The sequence below is a fragment of the Musca autumnalis genome, unplaced genomic scaffold (assembly GCF_047663935.1).
Source record: "Musca autumnalis isolate F117 unplaced genomic scaffold, ASM4766393v1 scaffold_1, whole genome shotgun sequence".
NCBI classification, from domain to species: Eukaryota; Metazoa; Arthropoda; class Insecta; order Diptera; family Muscidae; genus Musca; species Musca autumnalis.
This window is the reverse complement of record NW_027411644.1, coordinates 89,489,882-89,513,261: the sequence shown is the minus strand read 5'-3', so window position 1 is coordinate 89,513,261 and position 23,380 is coordinate 89,489,882. Positions and strand designations below refer to the sequence as shown.

At 34.2% G+C, this 23,380-nt stretch overlaps 1 protein-coding gene across 1 annotated transcript in view; it reads right to left on the bottom strand.

The window, feature by feature from the left end:
* LOC141402742 (aminopeptidase N-like) overlaps positions 1 to 14,979 on the bottom strand; it is a 30,415-nt gene extending 15,436 nt beyond the window's left edge. The window contains exon 1 of the mRNA XM_073984663.1: positions 14,559 to 14,979. The gene's annotated coding sequence lies outside the window, so the exon portion shown is untranslated. The remainder of the gene's footprint in view (positions 1 to 14,558) is intronic.
* Positions 14,980 to 23,380: the final 8,401 nt, after the last annotated feature.

The following is a 23,380-nucleotide window of genomic DNA, read 5'->3' as shown; positions in this document are numbered from 1 at the left end:
TTGGTATATAGGTTAAGAAAAAATTCCCAAGTACGAATCTGCTCGCGAGCCAATTTTAGGTTGTTACGGACAAAAGTTATGGGCCAAATACATACGGTCCGTTGTGTCACGTGTTGCGCGTTGAAAACAACAAACACATGAAAAATGTGTGAGTGATGCCAAGTTTGTTCTTGAAGTTTTCATGTGATTGTAGTAAGGCGACGCTCAACGCGCCGTTTGTGCCGGGGCACATTTCGTCTTTTAATAGGCCATTTAGATGTGAGTTCATTAGCCAGATTTAACGCTTTATTCGGTTTTATTCACTAAATCCGGCCGTATTCTACCAGATTTCCCATAAAAATAAATCCTCGTATTGAATGGATTTGTTTTAAATCCGGCATAAATCCTCGTATACAACCCTGTTTTTGCAACATGTTGCGAGAAAACACAAAAAGTTGCAAGCTGGCACAAGAAATAAGGTAGATGTAACGGTGAATTGCTAAAATAAAAATAATTTAAAATGTCAAAATTTGTAAACAAGGCGATAAAAATAAAATTTGCTTTGATATACGAAGATGATTTTAATCAACCAAGACTAATATTTACGATGTCTAAACGTTATTTATTATTTGCTCATTAGTTAGCATTAGTAGCATAATGTGCAAACATTTTCAATATTAAACAATAAATTTGCAATTTGCCGTATGTTTTTTGAGACGAGTTCAATTTACAACAACTTCTTTTGACGTTTCAAATACGATCAGATGGGCTGATGCATCTACCTTGGTAATTGTGGTATGAGCAAAAATCAGCTGACTGCCATTTAAATCTTCCAAAGGTATATCTAAATGCAATGAGATTTGTACTGGATTTATTAAATCCAGTTGAGGATTTATGGCTAGTCTAAATGAGCTATAATGCTTTGTTTACATTTACGAAATCCACTCGATTTCAACTGTCAATTTCTTTGCGTATACGTCAAATGAAAACTTATCTGAAATCAATTGGATTTTATTTGACGTTTAAGCAGTGGATTTGACAGTTGAAATCGAGTGGATATCGTAAATATAAACGTAGCATAAGGTTACCTTTAAAATCACGTTTGTTTTATAGTACGTTTACATACTTACGTCAAATGAAATCCTTTGGATATCAGTTGAGAATTCATTTGACGTATACACAATGGAATTGACATTTACAGCCTGTTTCTCTATGTCTTTTTGTGTGTTTTTCAAATTTGTTTTGAAGCAAAATCAAAGGTAAAAATTTTCGAAAACTAGAGTTTGGGCGTGTTTCATTCGCACACATTTTCGTTTCGACATACAGAAAGAGACTGTTAAAATCAACTGGATTTAATAAACCCACTGGGTTTCAAATGTCAATTGCATTGTGTATACGCGAAAATAAATCCTCATAAAGAAGGTTATACCCCGTTTGCACTTAACCGGATTTAATAAACCCACTGGGTTTTAAATGTCAATTCTACCCCGTTTGCACTTAACCTGAATAATAAATACAGTGGGTTTGGGTTTCAAATTGCAATTCCATAGCGTAAACGTCATATAAATCCTCATAAAGAAGCTTAACCCGACAAAAAGGTCTAATGCAAACACAGTTTCCCAGCAAAAAAGTTTGGAAGTAGTGCAATGCAGAGTTAAGATTTCAATACATCTTTCGATGCAGTCCACACGGAGTTATGAAAAATGCACTCCCCTCGATACATTTTAGAAGCACTCTCTTAAAGATCCCTAGCCAAGCAAACCAATTTTTTGATCCCTACAGTGCAGTCTTTTTTTCTGAACACAAGAAAGAGTTTCCAAAATTATAAGAATTTGTTTTAAAAAAGTAAAGAAATACAAACTAAAGATACGAACATTGCTGTAATTCACAAGACGCAAACTATTTTTGAAGCGGAGTTGGCATTTTTTGGGAATCTGAATTGGAGTTGGAGGAAAAATGAAAAACCATTTGGATGATGAAGCAATATCAATTGCGGTGTCATAAAAAGCAGAGCAAAGGAAGTAAACTCAGTTACGACCAAATTTAATGGAGAATTTTTAAAATTTGTGTTAATGTAATAAAGTTGATATTCTTTTTTTAAACGAATAAGCAATGTATTTTATTTATTTTGGGATATTTGCAATGGCTTACATTTTATAGCATCTTTAGACTGCATTTAAATTCAATCCAAAACACAACATCAAAGGCTGTGATTTGGATCGAAAATGGAGTGCATCCTAGCTGTGTTCCGTGGAAGCAAAATGGAGTGCATCCTAGCTGCGCGCTCTCTTGTAAAATTCATAGGTGAATTCCTAGAAAATGATGTACTCCAGCGGCAATTGTTCTAGTGATTTACCTGCATCCGTGATGCAAACTTTTTGCTGGGTTTAATGTAGAGGGAGTTTAATGCTTGGTTTACATTTACTAAATCCACTTGATTTCAACTATACGCAAAGGAATTGACAGTTGAAATCGAGTGGATTTCGTAAATGTAAACCAAGCATAATACTAAGTTTACATTTACGAAATCCACTTGATTTCAACTGCCAATTCCTTTGTGTATATACTTCAAATAAAATCTCATCAGAAATCTGAAATCCATTGGATGACGTTGACAGTTGAAATCGAGTGGATTTCTTAAATGTAAGCTTAGTGTATAAGTTAGATACTTTGTCCCACAACTTCCCCTGCTCGATCAATCACGGATGCTGATTGGCGCACTGGCATCTCCTCTACAATTCCCTCTGCGGATATCGTAGTGTGCGGATCGCCGCTGGGCATCGGTTGTTGTCGGTTTGCTCGCCTTGTTACACTTTGCTCTCACTGGAATAATTGTAATTGTAGTAGTATATGACATGGGATCCTCTGCGATCACTCAGAACCTCTGCGTTCACTTGTCATTAGTCATTTGTTGAAGAATAACGTCTACGCGTTATTACTAATAGGCCTCTGTCGCCACTACCCCCGATTACAAAAGGTAATCTATTTTGTTGTACGAAAAGAATCATAAATAAACTTCCAGCATATTATTACATTTAAATTGAAAAAAAAAAAAAAGAAACCTAAGGATTTCCCCTCCCTCACCTCAACATTTTATCCTATCGAACTGGAGAATTTGTTGTTGCCCAACTAAACATTTGGTCGCATCGAGCCGGATAGAAGCCAGCCTTTTTGTTGTCGCTGCTCCAGTTGCCTATTCCCCTTCTCTTGTATTGTGATACAACGAGATTTGAAGCATTTGTTGTTGTCTTAGCACGGACAAATATTGAAGAAATTGCATCTCCTCTAAACAACAACAAATTACCATACTAACACCAGGTACGTAAACTCAGATTTCTATAAAAAGTGAGCTACCGCGAGTGTTAATATTTTTCGTTTGAGCAGTAAATAAATAAATCATTGGTCGAATTTCAATTGCCCTACGCGAGTGCATTTAATTCGTTGCTTTCCTTCCCCCATCACACAGTCCACACAAAACTTATTGAAATCGTTGTTGTACTGATTATCCAATATCGCGGTGATCATACAAATCAAAATAGGTGTTGTTGTTATTTTTGTTTGATTTGCTCCAAGTCAATCGTTCTCACCATAATAACTAACACTCATAACTTCCAATCGTCGTTTCTAGCCTTGCAATTCCTAATTGTAGCTAAAAATCACTCTGGTCGACTATTAACATCACTACGTGTGTTAATTATTTCGTTCCTCGATTTGAAAGCCTAGTTGTTGCTAGTTTTATTTTGTTGTACTGATCACCCTACGTCGCGTTGATCATACAAAACGTCTTCGTTTTTCTTCATAATATCACACAACTCGTTTAGTTGTTGATCTCATTTGAAAGGCCGATACCTTTAGTGAGAATTCGCTGTGATATTTACAAAAACAAAACCCATCAAATTTCCAATCGGATTTGCATCGGTTATTGAACTCTCCCTTTGGTAAATAATAACTCTCATTGCACCGATTGTTGTTGTTATTCCCCAGGGTTTTTTTCTAACGAAGCCCTTCTGTTGAGAATTTGCATTGGCAAATTTACACTAACAACAACACACATTGCACATTGTCGTTTGGTTTTAGTTGTTGGTACGATCCTCTCCATCCAAAAAATATTTGGCGTTGTTATTCCCCCTCGGTATAAAACCCTTTGAAAATTTGCACAGCCAAATTTACAATAACAACGCACCATCCAAATTCTCGCTGCATTTGATTTCTTTGTTGTATAGATTGTCCATCACCAACCAAACACATTCGTTTTTCTATTCTCCTACCTTTTGTTTAACAGGTAATCATTCTAATTTGAGAAATTACATTGTAATTCTACCAACAATGTACATATCTCTTCCCGCCTTTTTGAAGCGTCCTTTTTAGTTACGTTGTAAAAATACCAACAAAATTCTGCTCATCAGCAGCACACACTGCTTGGTCGTTTGCAACGTCTGTTCTTCAGTGGGAGCTTCACTGTTCACACATAGCCATTTCTCTGCTAGCGCCACTTGTGTTGTCGAGTCCTCTTTGTGCTATATTCGTTGATGTCCCAGCACAGTGGGCTAAGATAGTGCAAATAGTACAGTGGGGTAAAAGCACAAAAAGTTTTTTTTCTAATAATTAATTTTGAAATTTATTTTTCGATAATTTTTGGAAATATAATTAATTGGCAGTAGGGTTTTTAGAATTTTTGGACAAATTCACCCTACATTCGGCATTTATTGCACATATTCCTAGCAGAGAATATGTGTTTTTCGACATTTTAATATTGTTTTTGGCAATATTTGTTATATATTTTTTTTGACAATTCGTTGAGACTCCGTAGGGGTTTCGGTATTTTTGGACAAATACACCCTACTTGTGGCATATTTTGCACCAACGTGTCAACCAAATAAGATATATTTCTGACAAATTATTTTATCTGCGCTGATTTCTTGGGCAAACATTACTATTTCAGACAAATAGGTTATTTGTCGTTGGATTTTGGACAAATACACCCTACCAGTAGTATATCTCACCTTGGCATACACCCTACACTTGGTAGCACCATATACATTTTTTGTATATTTGAGACTTTTTTGCAATTTCACCAAATTAAAGTAGTTCCTGTTCGCCCTGAGGAAGTTTCTTTAAATTTTCTCCTATTTCGCCCTACTTTAATTTCAATTAGCTTTACACCTTGCAATTGGAGGTTTTTGTGGAAATTTCTTATTTCCTTTGAGCTATAGCAATTTGTGCTTCAACTGAATTTCATCTTTTCACCATTCCTCATAGTTTGTTGCAAATTCAATTGTAGATTTTCGCTGATTTTTGCGCATTTAAACTTAGAAATGTCAGTCACTCCACACACTCGTTTTATTAGAGCTTCAGACATATTTTTGAAATGCGTAGCATCCTTTGAACGGATTAATGAGTCCACATATAATGTCTATAACCTCGAAATTCGCAGTTCAGAATTTGAAAAATTGTGGCACAAAGTCAAGTGCTCTTATGACGAGTGCAAAAACTACCTCACGACATCCGAGGCTGCACAGGATGATGTTATTGATGTCGTTGAGGAAAAATATGGTACATCCTACATGTCCTATATCCGGTGTTTGTCTACCATTGACAGGCATCTTGAACGCCTCAAATCTTCTGGCACTGAAACTCCATCATCTGCTATAGCTTCTGCAATCTCACCATCTCCACCCAATGAATTGTTGAACGTTTCAAAAGAAACGCAATCTCCAGGTTTGCTTTCGAGTAAATCTTTAGAAATCTCATCACCTCCCAATTTGCTATTGGACGTTCCTGTTCTGTCTTCTTCCTCTACCCAGTTTGCACAGCCACAAATTTCAACACTTTCCAAAATTGTCAAAACGTGTAGTACCCAGACTGACGACATCACCTTTTATTCTGAACAGTCTTCATCTGGTTTGTCAGTGAGGGATTCTACCCCTTTGCAGATTGATACAACACCTGTCTGTCCTTCACCTTCTCAAATCCTCCCCACAAATTGTTCTACTGCCCTTCTTGCGAACCATTCCAAGTCAACTGTCGATACCCATAGTCTGCCTTTACCACCTATCGACATTGATATTTTTGCTGGCGATTTTATATCTTGGCCATCTTTTAGGGATTTATTCACCACCATATTCGTCAATAATTCGCAGCTCTCGAATATTGAACGTCTGTACTACTTAGTGCAGAAAACCACCGGTGAGGCACGCGAAATCGTTTCGAGATTTCCACTCACCAATTGTAGTTTCCCCTTAGCGTGGAAAGCATTGTCGGATACGTACGACAATAAGCGCATTCTGGTGAATAGCCACTTAAAACAATTGTTTGCTCTCCCATCTCTTAATAAAGAAACTAGTTCTGGTTTGAAAATTCTCCAACGCGGTATAAATGGTTGTCTCGCTGCAATGACCGTCTATGACGTCATCACGGATCAATGGGATCCTATATTGGTTTTTATTTGTTTGCAGCGTTTGCCAAAATTAACTTTGACTCTGTGGGAGCAAAGCATCAAAAATAAGTCGTCGATGAATTCTTGGGATGACTTAGATGCTTTCCTCACAGAGAGGATACAAACATTGGATTGTATCCACAACATGTACGGGAATCAACTGACACAATCGTCGCCCAAGAATGTTGCTCCATCTAGATCCCCCAATAAATCGTTGTCCAAATCAAAAACTTCATCGAATAATTCAGCCCAGAAATCTTGTTGCCCAATTTGTCCTAATCAGAGACATGTTTTGCGACTCTGCCCCCAGTTTTCTAAACTATCGTTTGAGGACAAATTTTCGATTGTGAAAAAGCATAATTATTGCATAAATTGCTTATTTCGTGGTCATGCTGTTAAAAACTGTAACAGCAAACATAGTTGCAACTCCTGCAAGCACAGGCACCACAGCCTTCTCCACCGGCCACAAATTCGAAAAATTGTTCCTTCACCAACGTCGAAAACATCTCCGGCTTTTACTGATGTCAAAAGTCGAGAACTTAACTCTACTTTGTCGCAACCAAGCTCCGCTCCGGTTTTTAAATATGTCAAGAGTCGAATTTATGGTTGTAAGTTGTCGCCATCAAATTCAGATCCGGCTTTTACTAAGGTCAAAAGTCGAGTATTTACTTCTTCTTTGTCACGCCCATGCCCCTCTCCGGCTTTTACAAACGTCAAAAGTCGAGAAACTGGTTGTGCATCTGACCAAAGCAATCTCAATCACCTGGTTCCTAATTCCTCAGATAGTAATGTGCTTTTGGGAACTGCAAAAGTAAATATAGTTCACAATGGTAAAATGTACACTGCACGCGCACTTGTTGACCCTTCGTCTGAGGTAACAATTTTATCTAAAAAACTCAAAAATTCAATCGGAATTTCGTCACTTCCTGTGACTAAGAACACTAAGTCTGGTACACCAAGAGAAGTTTGTTCTCTGAAATTGTCGCCCCTCAAAAATTCTTCTAGAATTGTTAAAACTTCTGCAGTAGTTTTGCCTTATATCAAAAAGAAATTGTTTTTGCCTCCACCTATATCGAAATTGAAAGCTGAGATCCCTAATTTAGAATTAGCGGATTCTTTCGATGACAGCCCAATAGAATTGCTACTTGGTGCTGATCTGTACCCCCAGATACTTGAAGCTGAACCGCCTAAAATTGTATTAGATTCGCTGCTGGCCCAAAAATCTATTTTCGGGTACCTCCTTACCGGTTCAGTTCGTACCGCCCCTAGCACATAACTTCGCAACCGATAGTGTTATTGAAAATCGACCTCAATAGTCAATTCTTGAAATAAATCGCTTGTACTATTATATCTTGAAAATTAAAATTGAATTGTTCAGTGACTCGTTTCCATATTCTTGAATCGAGCGAATATCGGAGTCGATCATTTCTTAATTACCCGTTAAAGAAATCGCTAATTTCCAATTTGAACTATAGCTCACTTGAAATCTGAATTTACGTTCATGAATCTTCTTACTGACATATTGGTATAATATTATTAATCTTTATTGTAATTATTCCTAACTTTAATTTGTTGATCCACGCTTACGTGTATCAAGGTGGGCGGCAATGTATAAGTTAGATACTTTGTCCCACAACTTCCCCTGCTCGATCAATCACGGATGCTGATTGGCGCACTGGCATCTCCTCTACAATTCCCTCTGCGGATATCGTAGTGTGCGGATCGCCGCTGGGCATCGGTTGTTGTCGGTTTGCTCGCCTTGTTACACTTTGCTCTCACTGGAATAATTGTAATTGTAGTAGTATATGACATGGGATCCTCTGCGATCACTCAGAACCTCTGCGTTCACTTGTCATTAGTCATTTGTTGAAGAATAACGTCTACGCGTTATTACTAATAGGCCTCTGTCGCCACTACCCCCGATTACAAAAGGTAATCTATTTTGTTGTACGAAAAGAATCATAAATAAACTTCCAGCATATTATTACATTTAAATTGAAAAAAAAAAAAAAAAAAACCTATGGATTTCCCCTCCCTCACCTCAACATTTTATCCTATCGAACTGGAGAATTTGTTGTTGCCCAACTAAACACTTAGCATAAACCTACTTAAAACATACTTTTAAAAAACTTTCTAATCTATGACTTCAAGGAAATTTCACTGAATATATTCCGGTAGAATAATTTCCTCTCTAACAACTATGACGGAAAACTTTAAAATTATTTATACACATACATAAATATGCATTCTATATTGATTTCCTTTTAGAAATCGTTCAAAAATAAATATTAAGGTATTAAATAATATTTCAAGAACGTCACTACTCAAAAGTCAGCCAGCCAGGCTATTGGCAGTCATGCAGGCGGCAGTAGTGTCACAAACAAACAAAAAACGAAAACTGCAAACATGGTCAAAATATAAGTGAAGGTTGAGGTTAAATTGTTTCAATGTATTAACAACAAAATATCAATTCAAATAATGTTTTTTAAGGTTTAATCGAAAAGCCCGATATGTCGCCCTCAGAAAAAAAGCAAAAGCCGGCCAATATAATTCATTCACCTTATTTTATCGGAGACTGCTTTTGCACACGTATTAACGCAACAAATCACGAATTGTAAACCGTAAAAAGCGTTAACATGAAATACGTTTTATGAATTTTAATCAGGGATTTAAAATTAATTTGAACAAAAAAAAATTGTATATTATAATTAAGGAAATCGAATCGAAAGCAAACGCACACAGACAAATTGTTTTCAAATAAAATGTCTTGTTTTGAGTCGTTAATAATTTTGATAATGTAAATGTGAAATGTCATCGAAATTCGTTTAAAGTTTAATAAGGGTTTAAAGTTTATAACATTTGTTTTTTGTTGATTATCGCACCATTGTCAGAGGTTATTGTCACAATTTGTTTAAAAAGACACGAATTGATTTCTAAACATAAAATAAATTAAATAAATAAAAAATTCAAGCACATACTCTAACGAAAACCAAAAAAAGTAGTTCAAAATTAAAATTCTCTGTTATCGCTTTTAGAATTTATTTATTGTTTTTCAAAAAACGTTGCAGGCAATTGCCACAGTTTCATTTTCAAATTTTGGTTTGGAATCACTGCCAAATTGACATTTTTGGCATTGGTATTTTTGTTTAGTTGATGACAACGTGTCATGTTAAGGATACTTTATAGTATAATTTTAGATTTACAAAATCCACTGTATTTAAAATGTCAATTCAGTGGATTTATGGAATGGAATTGACATTTGAAATCCAGTGGATTTCGTAAATCTAAAGCTGCTATTATAACTTTATTTCAAATACAAAGAAAGTCAAATTTACATCGAACAGGTTTTAACAACAATGCGTAATTTAAATTGTCAATTCCATTGAATATCTGTCAAATAAATGACGCATTTTTTAGGTGTCAATGTGAATACGTCCACCCAAATCGTGATTCCCAGCAAATAAATTTGGAAGTCGTACAATGTAGAACCGGGATTTAGCAAATTATCAGGTTTTATTTGCTAAATCCAGCCAAAATCTACCAGATTTCCCATGCAACATGTTGCTAGAAAATACAAAAAGTTGCAAGCTGGCACAAGAAACAAGGTAGATGCATCGGTGAATTACTGCAATAAAAATAATTTAAAATGTCAAAATTTGTAAACAACGCGGAAAAATTAAATTTGTTTTGATGTACAAAGATGATTTTAATCAAACAAGATATTAGTCTTATGCCAAGTTTACACTTGCGCTCCAAAATCCACTGGATTTCACGAAATCCTGAAATACACCCCGGTGTTTACACTTATTTTTTTGTTGATTTTAAACATATCACAATGATCAAGGTAGATGCATATGCGCAACTGATCGAACATGAATTTTCAAAACAAGTTGTTGTATATTTAGTCATCAAAAATATACGACAATATAGAACTTTACAACTTTATTTCGAAAATTACCGTAAAATTAGCTATATATCGTATTAATTGTGTATAGTACTAACAAATAAAAAAATATTTTATCGTTGATACATCATAATAATAAATTTTGATAGATAACATTTGTGCTCAGAACCTGCAAAATATTATTACTTGAAGTAGTTTGCCCGTTCAGTGCTAAAAATGATTTCCCGTACTCCGAAATCTAGCAAGACTTGCACTTCTCTTTAAACAATAGCAGCGCCGAATAAAACTCTCTTCTCCTATTTTCTACCATACAATTTTGGCCTGTCTGTCTAGGGTATTAGAAACTAGCAGCATGTTCGTTGGCATCTAACTACGATAGCTGATACGTTGATTTTGACATTTCTGCTGGAGTTTTTGCAATTTCCGTAATTTTTCCGTTCCCGTCTTTTTTAAGAAATTTGTATGGGGAAGCAATTTATGAAAATTCGCTCTTTTTTCTAACATAACCACTAAAAAGTACGGGAACACAATGAAAAACAGCATTTTAACAAAGTAATTTCATATTTTTTCACATTGCTTACAAATTTTGATAATACAATTTTTTGTTGCAGCAACTGACCATCTACCTTGTTTATTGTGATACGTGAAAAGTGTTGCAACTTTTGGTACTTTTTCAGGCAAAAGCAGGGTTGTATATCATGTGTACTGTGATTTCGATGTTGATTTCGCTGAAATCACGAAATGAGATGATTTCATTTTTGTATGCGAAATCATGATAATTTTTGCTTGATTTCGCGCGAAATCACGAAACGCCTTCGAAATCACGAAAAGACGCCGAATGTAAACCAAACATTACGATGTCTAAGCAATAAAATAATTCTTTATTTGATCTTTAATTAGCATTGTGCTAACATTTTCAATATTAAACAATAAATTTGTAATTTGGCGTATGTTTTTTGAGACGAATTCAATTTACAACAACTTCTTTTAACGTTTCAAATTCGATCAGGTGGGCTCATGCATCTACCTTGGTAACTGTGCTATGAACAAAAATCAGCTGACTGACATTTAAATCCTCCAAAATGTATATCTAAATGCAATGAGATTTGTACTGGATTTTTTGAATCCAGTCGAGGATTTATGGCTAGTCTAAATGAGCTATTAGCTATGCTCCAAAACATGGTAGAACAATAAAAGGTAACAGCAATACCCAGCTGACTGAACTGGGCTGTAATGTTAGTGTCAAATTCCATACCACATTTTTTATATTGATTTCTATGTTCGATGTATATTAGGGATATATATTTTTTGAAGAACAATGTTATTCTTCAGAAAAACAAACTATTTCCCATAAAGACTTCTTTATATCATTTACATGTAACCTCCTCCAGGTCCGAACGACGTGCCGCACACTAAAACACCGCTTATAGAGGCGGTACAATATTTGCTAATATTTTTTTGTTTTTTTTTTTTTAACTTGAAAAGAATAAAGCCTAATAAACGTGTGCTATTTTGATTTCAAAAACAAAGGATTGAAGCAGCTTCTCCTTTTTCGATGAATTACCAGCCACCCCAAACATGTTTGCAAGAATTCTACGTTCTGCGAGATATTGTGCAGTTAGTGGAATGATATGGAAACTTTCAAATTGAAAATCTAACGAGTTTTCATTCATGTTTTCCAAAATATTCAATCAAATTTGATTGCTTGAGTGGAGTATTCCCCCATTGACTCAACTTCATTTATTACCCTCTATTACAGAGAGTAATATTTTTCAAAACGAACTGACAGTGTTGCAAAATTTTACTGATCGCTACCAATATCACGATTTCAATTGGCTTCTCAGTTTTTGAAATGATGCCTTTTTAGCGAAAAACCTAACTCTTTAAGTGTCTAGTATTCCCATATGAATGAGAATCACACTCACTTTTCGACTTTTCCAAAGAAACACCAAAATCAAAATATTCTGCAACATGTCAGCAACGTATCAACTAAGAATTCATCGAATTCTGTGAGTTGAAAAACATTACCACAGTTGCCTGTGAGGTTGTTATTGGAATTTTGTTTTTAATAAATTTCCCTTTGCGCGTGCCTCCGCTGTTTTTTGTTTGTTTTGTTTATTGTTGAAGATTCAATCTCATTTGATTGCTTGAGTGGAGTATTCCCCCATTGGCTCAACTTCATTCCAATTCCAATAATTTATAGACATTTCCTTATTTTGTTTACATTTACAGTTGACACTAACATTACAAACAAAAACAAATTTCTATGTTGAGTTGAATTTGTTGTAGAATTTACTTAACTTGGATTGTTCTACCATGGCTCCAAAACTAGCAAATGTTGTACTCAAACTGTCTGGTGTAAACGCCTAGTAAGTTCAGTGGATTTAAATTGTGAATCCCAAACAAATTCACACAGAAGAGGTTACCCTGCAAATATCTCTAACATAGACATGGCTTAAAAATAATCGACGATGTTGCTTTAAAAGTGTAGCCTTAGTTTAGCTCTAGGCAAATTGTGGAGAAGTTTATCTTGTCTACAATACTCTGGGAATATTGCCAACATTTCCCTGAAGGCTTTACTAGGCGTTTACACTAGACAATTTGTTTGTTAACACATACATACATTTGTCGGCTGTCTCCCAGCTGTCCATCATTTTTTCACAGACAGTCGGGTTAACAAATTTTTGACATTTTTGTAAAAATAGGTGGGATAATAGGCCTGTTCAATAACTTCGCAAGTAAAAAGTATTTGCACGTTCTTGCAACTACTTGCAAGTACTTCTCATTTCTCTTTTACTGAACAAGTATGTTATCGAACAGCATGTTGTAAAAGTTTGTACAAATATGTACAAACTTTTGAGTTATCGTACAGACCTAATAATTGAATGTGTTGAAAACAAAAGAACGTGAATAAAAACAAAATATGTGAACGGAAAACAAAAAAATCCATAATTTTCATTCATAATTTTACAACTGTTTTTATAGTTGTCGGGGCGCCTACGCCATTCAGGCAAGTTTTGGGTTTTTGACAATCAAAACTTTAACTCAACTGTCCTGTCATGTGTAAACGCAGAGTTATACTATGTTTACATTTACGAAATCCACTCGATTTAATCTGTCAATTCCTTTGTGTACACGTCAAATGAAAACTCGTCTGAAATCGATTGGATTTCATTTGACGTTTGAGCAATGGAATTGACAGTTGAAATCGAGTGGATTTCATAAATGTAAACATAGTATTAAGCACCGCTGGACAATTAACGCGTTTTCCGTGTATGCATTTATGCTTGGTTTACATTTAGGAAATCCACTCGATTTCAACTGTCAATTCCTTTGTGTATACGTCAAACGAAAACTCATCAGAAATCCATTGGATTTAATTTGATGTTTAAGCAATGGAATTGATAGTTGAAATCGAGTGGATTTCGTAAATGTAAACTTACTATTAACAATTCTCGAAACCTTTGGTGTTGGTGATGTTTCAGCCATTGTCGAATTTGATACAAATGATAATTATTGTTCGAAAATTAAAAATAATTCTCCACTCTGAATTAGTATAGTGAAAAGGTTCACAGAAAAATAAAAAATCCCTTCAATATCTCAAAAATGATGTTTATGTTTACACAAGATCATATTTAGAGTGCTGTCTGTTAACACAATTTTTTGACTGTTCTTCACTCAGAAATTGCAAGTTTTTGCAGTAGAATTTTTTTTTGCATCAACGTGTAAGTAACCAGTCATGCATTATGACTGGATATTGACAGGAAAAATTTCTTCTTGGAAGTAAACAGACACACATATTAAAAAAATTTAACCGAATTTATATACGCATTTTACATTTTTTTCAAAGACAATAACAACAATCAAAATTGTCGACACATGCCACAATAACTCAGAATCATTACAATGAAAATTGCAATTGAATCCCCCTTCGCTTATTAAATTATATTACACTTTAATTTAACGCTTGATTACAAATTACAGAAGCAAAACTTGAATGCTAGATTTATTAAAGCGAAACAATTTCTTAATAAGAGCATATAATTTAATTTGTATGTAGTTGTTATTTATCATTAAGAACTAAACAAAATATTGCATAATGTACATATATACATATAGTTTTTGTATTTTTCTTAATGCCTATAATTATTGTTTTGACCACACTTTTCCACTGCACCAGTTTATTTGAACAAACTTTGTTTTAATTTTCTTTCGATTAATTTTTTATAAATTATTCACCTGTTTTCGTGATATTGAGCTTAACTTTCACACCTTGTACCTATTTGTGTTTTTTTTTTTTATAAATTTTGTATGTTTTTAATTTTATTAGAACTATTTTTTCTATTTAATTTTGGATTTCTGGTTTACTTTGAAAGTCAATCGTAACGCACTTCCCGCATTCAAAAAAGAAAAAACCCGACCACCACGACTGTTAAACGGTCGTTGGTTAACTGTGGCTACTTAAATCTCCAACACTTTAACTTATAGCAGCAGTTGTTGGCAAACTAACAACAAAACTGCAGCACCCTTGTTGCTGTTTTACAACTTGAGCAAGCAGCGAAAGCGCTAAGCTAAAATTCAAATCGGCAAACCTGGAGATGAAGAAATATTCTACAGTTTTAAAACGACATTTTTTAGAGTTGTTTCTTCTTTTGTCAATGAACATGAGTCACAGTGGCTACAAGTCCAGAGAATTTTTTTAGTTTATATTTTACTACGCTTTCTGGGTAGTGCCTAGTGTGGGATTATGACCACACTTATTTGTCTTACTTAAAAAAATGTCAGTAATTTCCACGCCACTGTGTGTTCTTTTTTAAATAGAAAACTTGTTTTGAGTTTGTTTTGTTTTTACAATTTTGTTTTGTTTTCTTTCTTTTTGTTGTTACTCTTTCCTATTTTCACATTCAACCACACAAATATACGCCGGCGTAAACTTTTACAAATGTTGTCGTCCCCGCCGGCAAATTAATTAGCACATTCCAACACATAAACAAATGCATTAGCAGAACAAGTGAAAAGATAAAGCAGGATGGGTTTGGTTGACTAAAGGATACCCTATTTATTTTCAAAATAAAAAAGTTTTTCTTATAAAAAAAACAAAATCTATTAGTTTAGAATTACAAAATCCACTTTATTTCAATTTTCAATTCCATTGCGTATATATCAAAAAAGTGATCTCTAATACTATGTTTACATTTGCGAAATCCACTCGATTTCAACTGTCAATTCCATTGTTCAAACGTCAAATGAAATCCAGTCGATTTCAGATGAGTTTTCATTTGACGTATACACAAAGGAATTGACAGATGAAATCGAGTGGATTTCGTAAATGTAAACATAGTCTAACTTATTTTTTTAACATATAGAAATTGACAGTTGAAATCGAGTGGATTTCGTAAATGTAAGCAATACAAAATCATAAGCAAAATATCACATAAATATCGAAAAATATAAAAAATTAAATGGAAACTATTGATACTTTAATACAAGTATTTATTCCGTATTGTGATTGGTGGGAAATCAATAATGAAATGCATAAAAAGTTTGCATCCGTGGATGCAGTTTAATCAGTACAAGTGTACAGTACAATTGCCGTTGGAGTACATCTTTTCCTATGAATTCACTTATGAATTTTAGTGCAGCTAGGATGCACTCCATTTTCGATCCAAATCACGGCTTAAGATGCAGTGCTTTGGATTGAATTTATATTCATTCCTCGGATTGCATTTTTAATCAGTCTAAAGATGCAAGCCATTGCGAAATATCCCAAAATAAATAAATGACAATTATTTGTGTACAACAAGAACTCATAGAACTTTATTATATTTATTATATAAACACAAATACATTATATAAACACAAAGTTAAAAAAAGTTTCCATTAAATTCAATCACATTTGAGCTTACTTCCTCCGTTCTCAATTTAATCCAAGCTCATCTGATTTTGCTTCATCATCCAAAAGGTTTTTTATGCTGCCTTCCCATCACTAGTTCAGCTTTCGACATGGACTCCAACTCCGCTCATTAAAAATTTCCGTCACGTGAATTACCGCAAAAATGTTCGCAACTTAAGTTTTTATTTCTTTATTTTATAACAAATTCTCCGAAATGTATACACTCTTGTTTGTCTTTTGAAGAAATGTGAAGGGATCAACCAACTGGTTTTTTCTGCTGGGATCTCTACAGCAACTGCTTAGAAAAAAAAATGTATCGAACGGAGTGCATTTTACATAACTCTGTTGGACTACATCGAAAGATGTTGTGAATTCATAACTCCAATTGCACAACTTCCAAATTTTTTTGCTGGGTAGTCCCAATTTACATTAGGTGAGTTTACTTGCGGCAATTGTCAGTTTTTAGGTGAGAGAGGGGGCTGAGAGACAAAGGGTTACCATATGCCTCACCTCTCTCTCCATCAAACTGACAATTGCCGCAAGTAAACTCGCCTAATGTAAATTGGGACGTATTAAATGAAGAAACGTGTTTGTAAAATGTACACATGTGCTCCAGAACCATAGCTTTGTGTACATTTGAAATCCAGTGGACTTATAAACTGCTGTTATATGTAAACGTACTATATGTCATATTGTCCTGTAGGGTATATCAAAGCAAATGTTATTAATTTCCTTACAAAGTAACTATTGGGTTCTTCTTCAAATAAGTTATTGTTGTTGTAATTGTTGCTTTAGTTTAAAATGAAAATTAAGTGTTAAAAGTTGAAGTTGTTCCTTTTGTAAATAGTGGGGTATCCTACTGTGTAAAAATCACACCACAATTGCTCATTTGGTTTGGTTTTTGCATATTCCACAAACAAATAAGTATTGGAGATAAGCTGTGCTTATAGACTGTTCTATTGTGTGTGTATCCCGCCGAGGACATGGTTATCAATTCAAATAAAAGTAACAACAAAATGAAAAACATTTATCCTACGTACATATGTATGTATGTATGTGCAAAAAAGTGTGTCGACATTTAGAATTAAAAAATAAATAGGAATATAGACAACAACTTTAAGGAGTTGATTTCGATAATTTTTGTGCTTTAAATGCAAATTTTTGCCAATATGAAACATGCAGTGAGAAATGGGATACGTCAGTTTTCCAAAAATATAGCCTTGGGATTTTGCATTTCTCCAATAGACAACAAGTGTGGAAGCAATCTTATTCACTTGAGCTTTCTACTGATAATCTGTTCTATTTCGATTCGTTTTACTAAAAAAATTCAAATAGAATCTTTAATAGTACGGTTACATTAGATTTTTTTGAAGGGTTAACCCATTTGAAACCCAAACCCACTGGGTTAATCCGGTTAAGTGTAACCGGGGTATAACGTGTTAATCTGTAGTGGGATTCTCTAACTCATTTTTTGAGTTACCGACAAATGTCGGTAAAATTAAAATGCTTATAACTTCGGTAATTAACGATGTATGTCGGTAAGTTAGCGACGAATAAATAGTAGTCGCAAAGTTCTACCGATAGCAAGAGTGTTGTCAACTTTAATTTGAGTTTTTCATTCATAATTTTGCGTTTTAATTTTATCGATTTTTGTCGTTAACTCAAAAAATGAGTTAGAGAATCCCACTACTGATCTGATATAAACGTAATATCTGGCTTACATTAGAACTTTTTGTCGGACTAAGGCCATGTTTATATTATAGCCTTTTGCAGGGTTAACCTTCTTAATGAGGATTTATTTGATTTATTTATACGCAAAGAAGTTGACATTTGAAACCCAGTGGGTTTGTTAAATCCGGTTATATATAAACGTACTAGCTTGGTTTACATATACGAAATCTACTCAATTTCAACTGTCAATTTTGCGTATATGTACTCGTACGTCAAATGCAAACTCGTCTGAAACCCATTGGCTTTCATTTGACGTTTAATGCCAAGTTTACACTTAAGCTGTAAACAGATACAACGTTTGATTAAAGTTTTGCGTTGAGCGTCGAGAAAAAAACAACAACAACAGGGCGACGACGATACCAAAGTCCGACGTTGATGTGTTTGTCGGCATATATTTCAAATGAATTTGAATTTTTCGGCATCATGCCCAACAGTGTAAAAACGGCCAAAACGACACAAAACTTTAATCAAACGTTGTATCTGTTTTCAGCTTTATAGCACGGTTACACTGCAGCTTTTTGCCGGGTTAACCCACTTCATGAGGATTTATTGCTTAATCTGGTCAAATCTGACCAGATTTGCCATACAAAAATTAAATCCTCTCATGACTGGGTTTATTTTAAATCCGGCACAAATCCACCAAAAATACAGAGTGGTATTCGGTATTTGTGCAAAAAAATCCAACTCTACTCAAAAAGTACCAAAAGTTGCAACTGTTTTCGCAACAGAGTTTGTCGTGTTTTACACGTTTACGATTGGTCGCATGAGATTTTATGAAGTTAATAAATTTAAGGTTATTTGAAAATCATAAAATTATTTATTTTTTTACATTAGACACTTTTTTAACAAAAAGTACGCTTGATACCATGATACAAAAATGTATCCCTGTGTGTAAAATATACAAATATACCAAAGAGGGGACGATATCTCATACGAGAAATTGTAAAAGTGTAAAACACGACTTTATTAGTTATTTTGTATGTATACGTAAACAAACATCAGCTGACACTTTAAATCCTCGAAAAGCTAAGTGTAATCAGCAAAGATTAACCTACTGGATCTATTAAACCCAGTGGGTTAACCTTCAATAGTGTAACCGGGGTATTACGCTCCAAAATCCACTGGATTTCACGAAATCCTGAAATACACCACGGTGTTTATACTTATTTTTTTATTGATTTCAAACATATCACAATTATCAAGGTAGATGCATATGCGCAGCCGATCGAACATGCATTTTCAAAACGAGCTGTTGTATATTGAATTATTCATCGAAAAAATACGACAATATAATACTAACAAATGAAAAAAAAATAAAAAAAAAATGATTTTATCGTTGAGACTCATAATAATAAATTTTGATAGATAAAAGTTGTGTTCAGAACCTGCAAAATATTACTACTTGCAGTAGTTTTCCCGTTTAGTGCTACAAATGCGCTCCCGTACTCCGAAATCTAGCAAGATGTACACTTCTCTGTGAACGAAAATAGCGCTGGATAACAAACACCCTCTTCTCCTGTTTTCTGTTACACAAATTTGGCATATGGCCTGTTCCCATACTTTATAAAGTGGTAAAAGTCGTAAAGGGGAGTACACACCATCATTCAAAACTGACAGTCAACCTACTTTTACGACAATTTTAAGGAAAGTAATAGTTCAGCTAGGCTTTGATATTAACGAAACAGGACTCGACGACTGTCAGTTGTACTATGCTTAAAAGTTATATAAGTCGTAAACGATTTTCATATACATTTTGTGTACGGGAACGCAAAATGTGCAAAAGTGGTAAAAATTGAAAAAACTTTTTAGTTCTGGAACAGAGCTATAGTAGAAACTAGCAGCACGTTTATTGACATCTGAATATGACAGCTGATACGTTGATTTTGACATTTCTGCTAGAGTTTTTGAAATTTCCGCCATTTTTCCGTTCCCGTATTTTTTAAGAAATTTGTATGGAAAAGCAATTTTTGACAATTCGCTATTTTTTCTAACATTACCGTTAAAAAAGTACGGAAACACAATGGAATATATCATTGTAACAAAGTAACTTAATATTTTTTTCACATTGTTTACACATAAATGGTCTGTTCCAGTACTGCAAGAATCTACTAATTTTTACTATTTTTCCCGATAACATAAAGGAAAAAATGTTATCGTAGTAAGAAATAGTAGCTTCTTGCAGGTTCTGGAACAGAGCAATTGATAATAAAATTTTTTGTTGCAGCAATTGTCCATCTACCTTGTTTATTGTAATACATGAAAAATGTTGCAACTTTTGGTACTTTTTTAGGCAAAAACAGGGTTGTATATCATGAGTACTGTGATTTCGATGTTGATTTCGCTGAAATCACGAAATGAGATGATTTAATTTTTGTATGCGAAATCATGATAAATTTTGGTTGATTCCGCGCGCGAAATCACGAAACGGCGCCGAATGTAAACCAAGCATAAGAAATCGAATTGACATTTGAAATCGAGTGGATTTCGTAAATTAAGTTTACATTTATATAATGCTTGGTTTACATTTACGAAATCCACTCGATTTCAACTGTCAAATCCATAGGATAAACGTCAAATGAAATCCAGATGAGATTTCATTTGACGTTTGACTATTCTAGAGTAGACTGTGAGTAAATTAGTGGTCCGATTTGGCTAAAGAACTATCATAAGTGAGCTCCCTTAGGATAGATATTAATTTTTTTGGATAATAAGACAGCGAATATAAAAACGCAAGGAATACGCTCTAGAGCCCTTTTCACGAAATATTTCCATAGTGGGAAACAATTAATATTTATATTTACTGGTGTTAGAGATTCATTGTTCACATTTTTTTGTGATTAAACAGACTATCAATACAAAAATTAGATTTAAGTCAACTTTTTATATAAATAAATGTTCCATGTTTTGATTAGTTGAGAAAATATAATAATATGTGTTAATCTCTTTGTGATTAGGAGACTCCTTTAAAAGGTGATGAGGTGAGTGCGTGTGTCTTGTGAGGTTTGCAACGAAATGCTAATTGGACTCTTGGAAACCATGGAAGGGCGGGCAAATGCGGGAGTAATAACATCAATTCTCCCTTATCAAAGCAGTGTTTGTATGTATGTGTTTGCAAACAATGCAGTACTTGGTGTGTTTGAGAGAAAAATTCTTCGAAAGATCTACTTGACGGTGAATATTTACGTCGTATGAACCAGGGGCCTAATTACGACATTCGATTCGATCGAGTATTTGCTCGTGTATGAAAAAACCGAACTATGAAAACCTATGTGTTCTTCAAAGAACATCATGGTAGAACAGCCAGGTAAAGTAAATACTACGCCAAATACAACTCAACAACTACAACATTGAAATTTGTTTGTAAACGTTAGTGTCAACGAACATGTAAACAAAATAAGGAAATGTCTATAAATTATTGGAATTTAAAAAACTAATAATTTTTCACATTTGATTGAATATTTTGGAAAACATGAATGAAAATTCGTTACATTTTCAACTTGAATGTTTACACATCATCCCACTAAATGCATAATTTCTCGCAGAAAGTAGAATTCTTGCAAAAATGTTTGGGGCCGTTGGTAATTCATTGAAAAAAGAAGAGAAGCTCTTTCAATCATTTGTTTTTGAAAACAAAAAACCAGATGTTTATTAGGGCTTTATTATTTTCAAGTTTAAAAAAATACCGCACATATTAGCAAATATTGTGCCGCCTCTATAAGCGGTGTTTTAGTGTGCGGCATGTAGTTGCAGGAGGTTGCATGTCAATGATATGTTGGAGTCTTTATAGTCCAGTCAAAATAGACATGCGTATAAGGGGGAAATAGCAAAAATTCCCACAAAGCTGAATTTTGGTGGAGAGCTATGGTTGGCCATTAGAAGCAACGTCCTAAAAGTCCCCATCGATCCCATGTGTGCAAAACAAGTTATTCGGGGTCAAAGGTCATTTTTGGAGGCATTATTCAGTTTTTTTAATTTTTCTCAAAAACGGTAATACTTAGCAAAAGCCCGCAAAAGTAAGAGTTGTAGATTCAATAATTGTCTACAAGATTGGTCCTTATTATTCTTAAAAAAGACTTACCATTTTCGAGATATCTCGATCTAAAGGTCAAATAAAAAATTAGCCGCGTAAGTACATTATGAGGCGAACCGGTTAAAGTAACGACACTATGTGTTAGATACTTCCGTAAGCTTTCAAACGATATCCACTTTGCAGTAATCGGTTCAGTAGAACCGGGTCTAACCCGGTTTTTAAATTTGGCCTTTCGGGTCTAATAACCGGCGAACCGGATCCGCAACCGTTGAAAATTATACATTTCCGTAATCAGCGCACCAAACCCTACCTTCGGACAAAACTTGAAAAAAATCGGAGAGCTTTCGTTGGGGTCGTTCCCGTTAGGCTTTCAATTATACATGTGGGTTAAATGGGCTATTTTTGCATAAAATGACTCTAACATTGAATAACTCTACTAAACAGACTCCGATTTTGATGGAATTTTTTTTTTAAAAGGTAGCTATAATTTCGCTCTTCAAGAAAATGTATATATTTTTGGGGGACAGACCCGATTACTTCGCTTATTTTAGCCGGTTCGTCTGACTATGTGTTTTTTAGAACAGCTATATCTCAAGATTGGTTCCTTCTAAGAAAAAAATTGTAAGGGTCAAACTTGTAGATAATTTTTCTGTCTACAATATTTACTTTAGTCACTTTTTGATTAGATCAACCGTTTTCAAAAAATAAATCCGAAAACCTAAAAACCCTTAAATTTTGACCTTTGACCCCGAATAATTTTTTTTTGCACACATGGGATCGATGGGGACTTTTAGGACGTTGCTTCTAATGGCAAACCCTAGCTCTCCACCAAAATTCAGCTTCGTGGGAATTTTTGCTATTTCAATGTCTATTTTGACCGGACTATTATGGGAAATAGTTTTTTTTTCTGATGAATAAATTTGTTCTTCAAAAATATATCCATAATATACATCGAACATAGAAATAAATATATTAAATGTCGTATGGAATTTGACACTAACATTACAGCCCAGTTCAGTCAGCTGGTCATTGCCCCTACCTTTTCTTGTATCTTTCAAATTCGATTTGGAGGTGGACATATTTGGACATTTTTTTAAAAGTTTAAGTGCCATTATTACATGTGTTCTTTTACTATCTGATGGATTTGAAAATTCAAAATAAACTAACTTGAAGGCATTAAAAATATTATTTTCACATTGAAAGTTAATGACAAAAAGCTCCTCCCTGAAATTCCATCATCACTTTTAACTTTAAGTTAACCGGAACGCTATAAATCTGTTCGGTAAATTCAAACTATAACAAAAGAAGACTTATAATAATGGGGGTATGTATATTAAAAAAAATTTTGTAAAAAATAATTTTAAATAGTATATAAAAAACATTGATTTTATTACGCTAATTTTACAA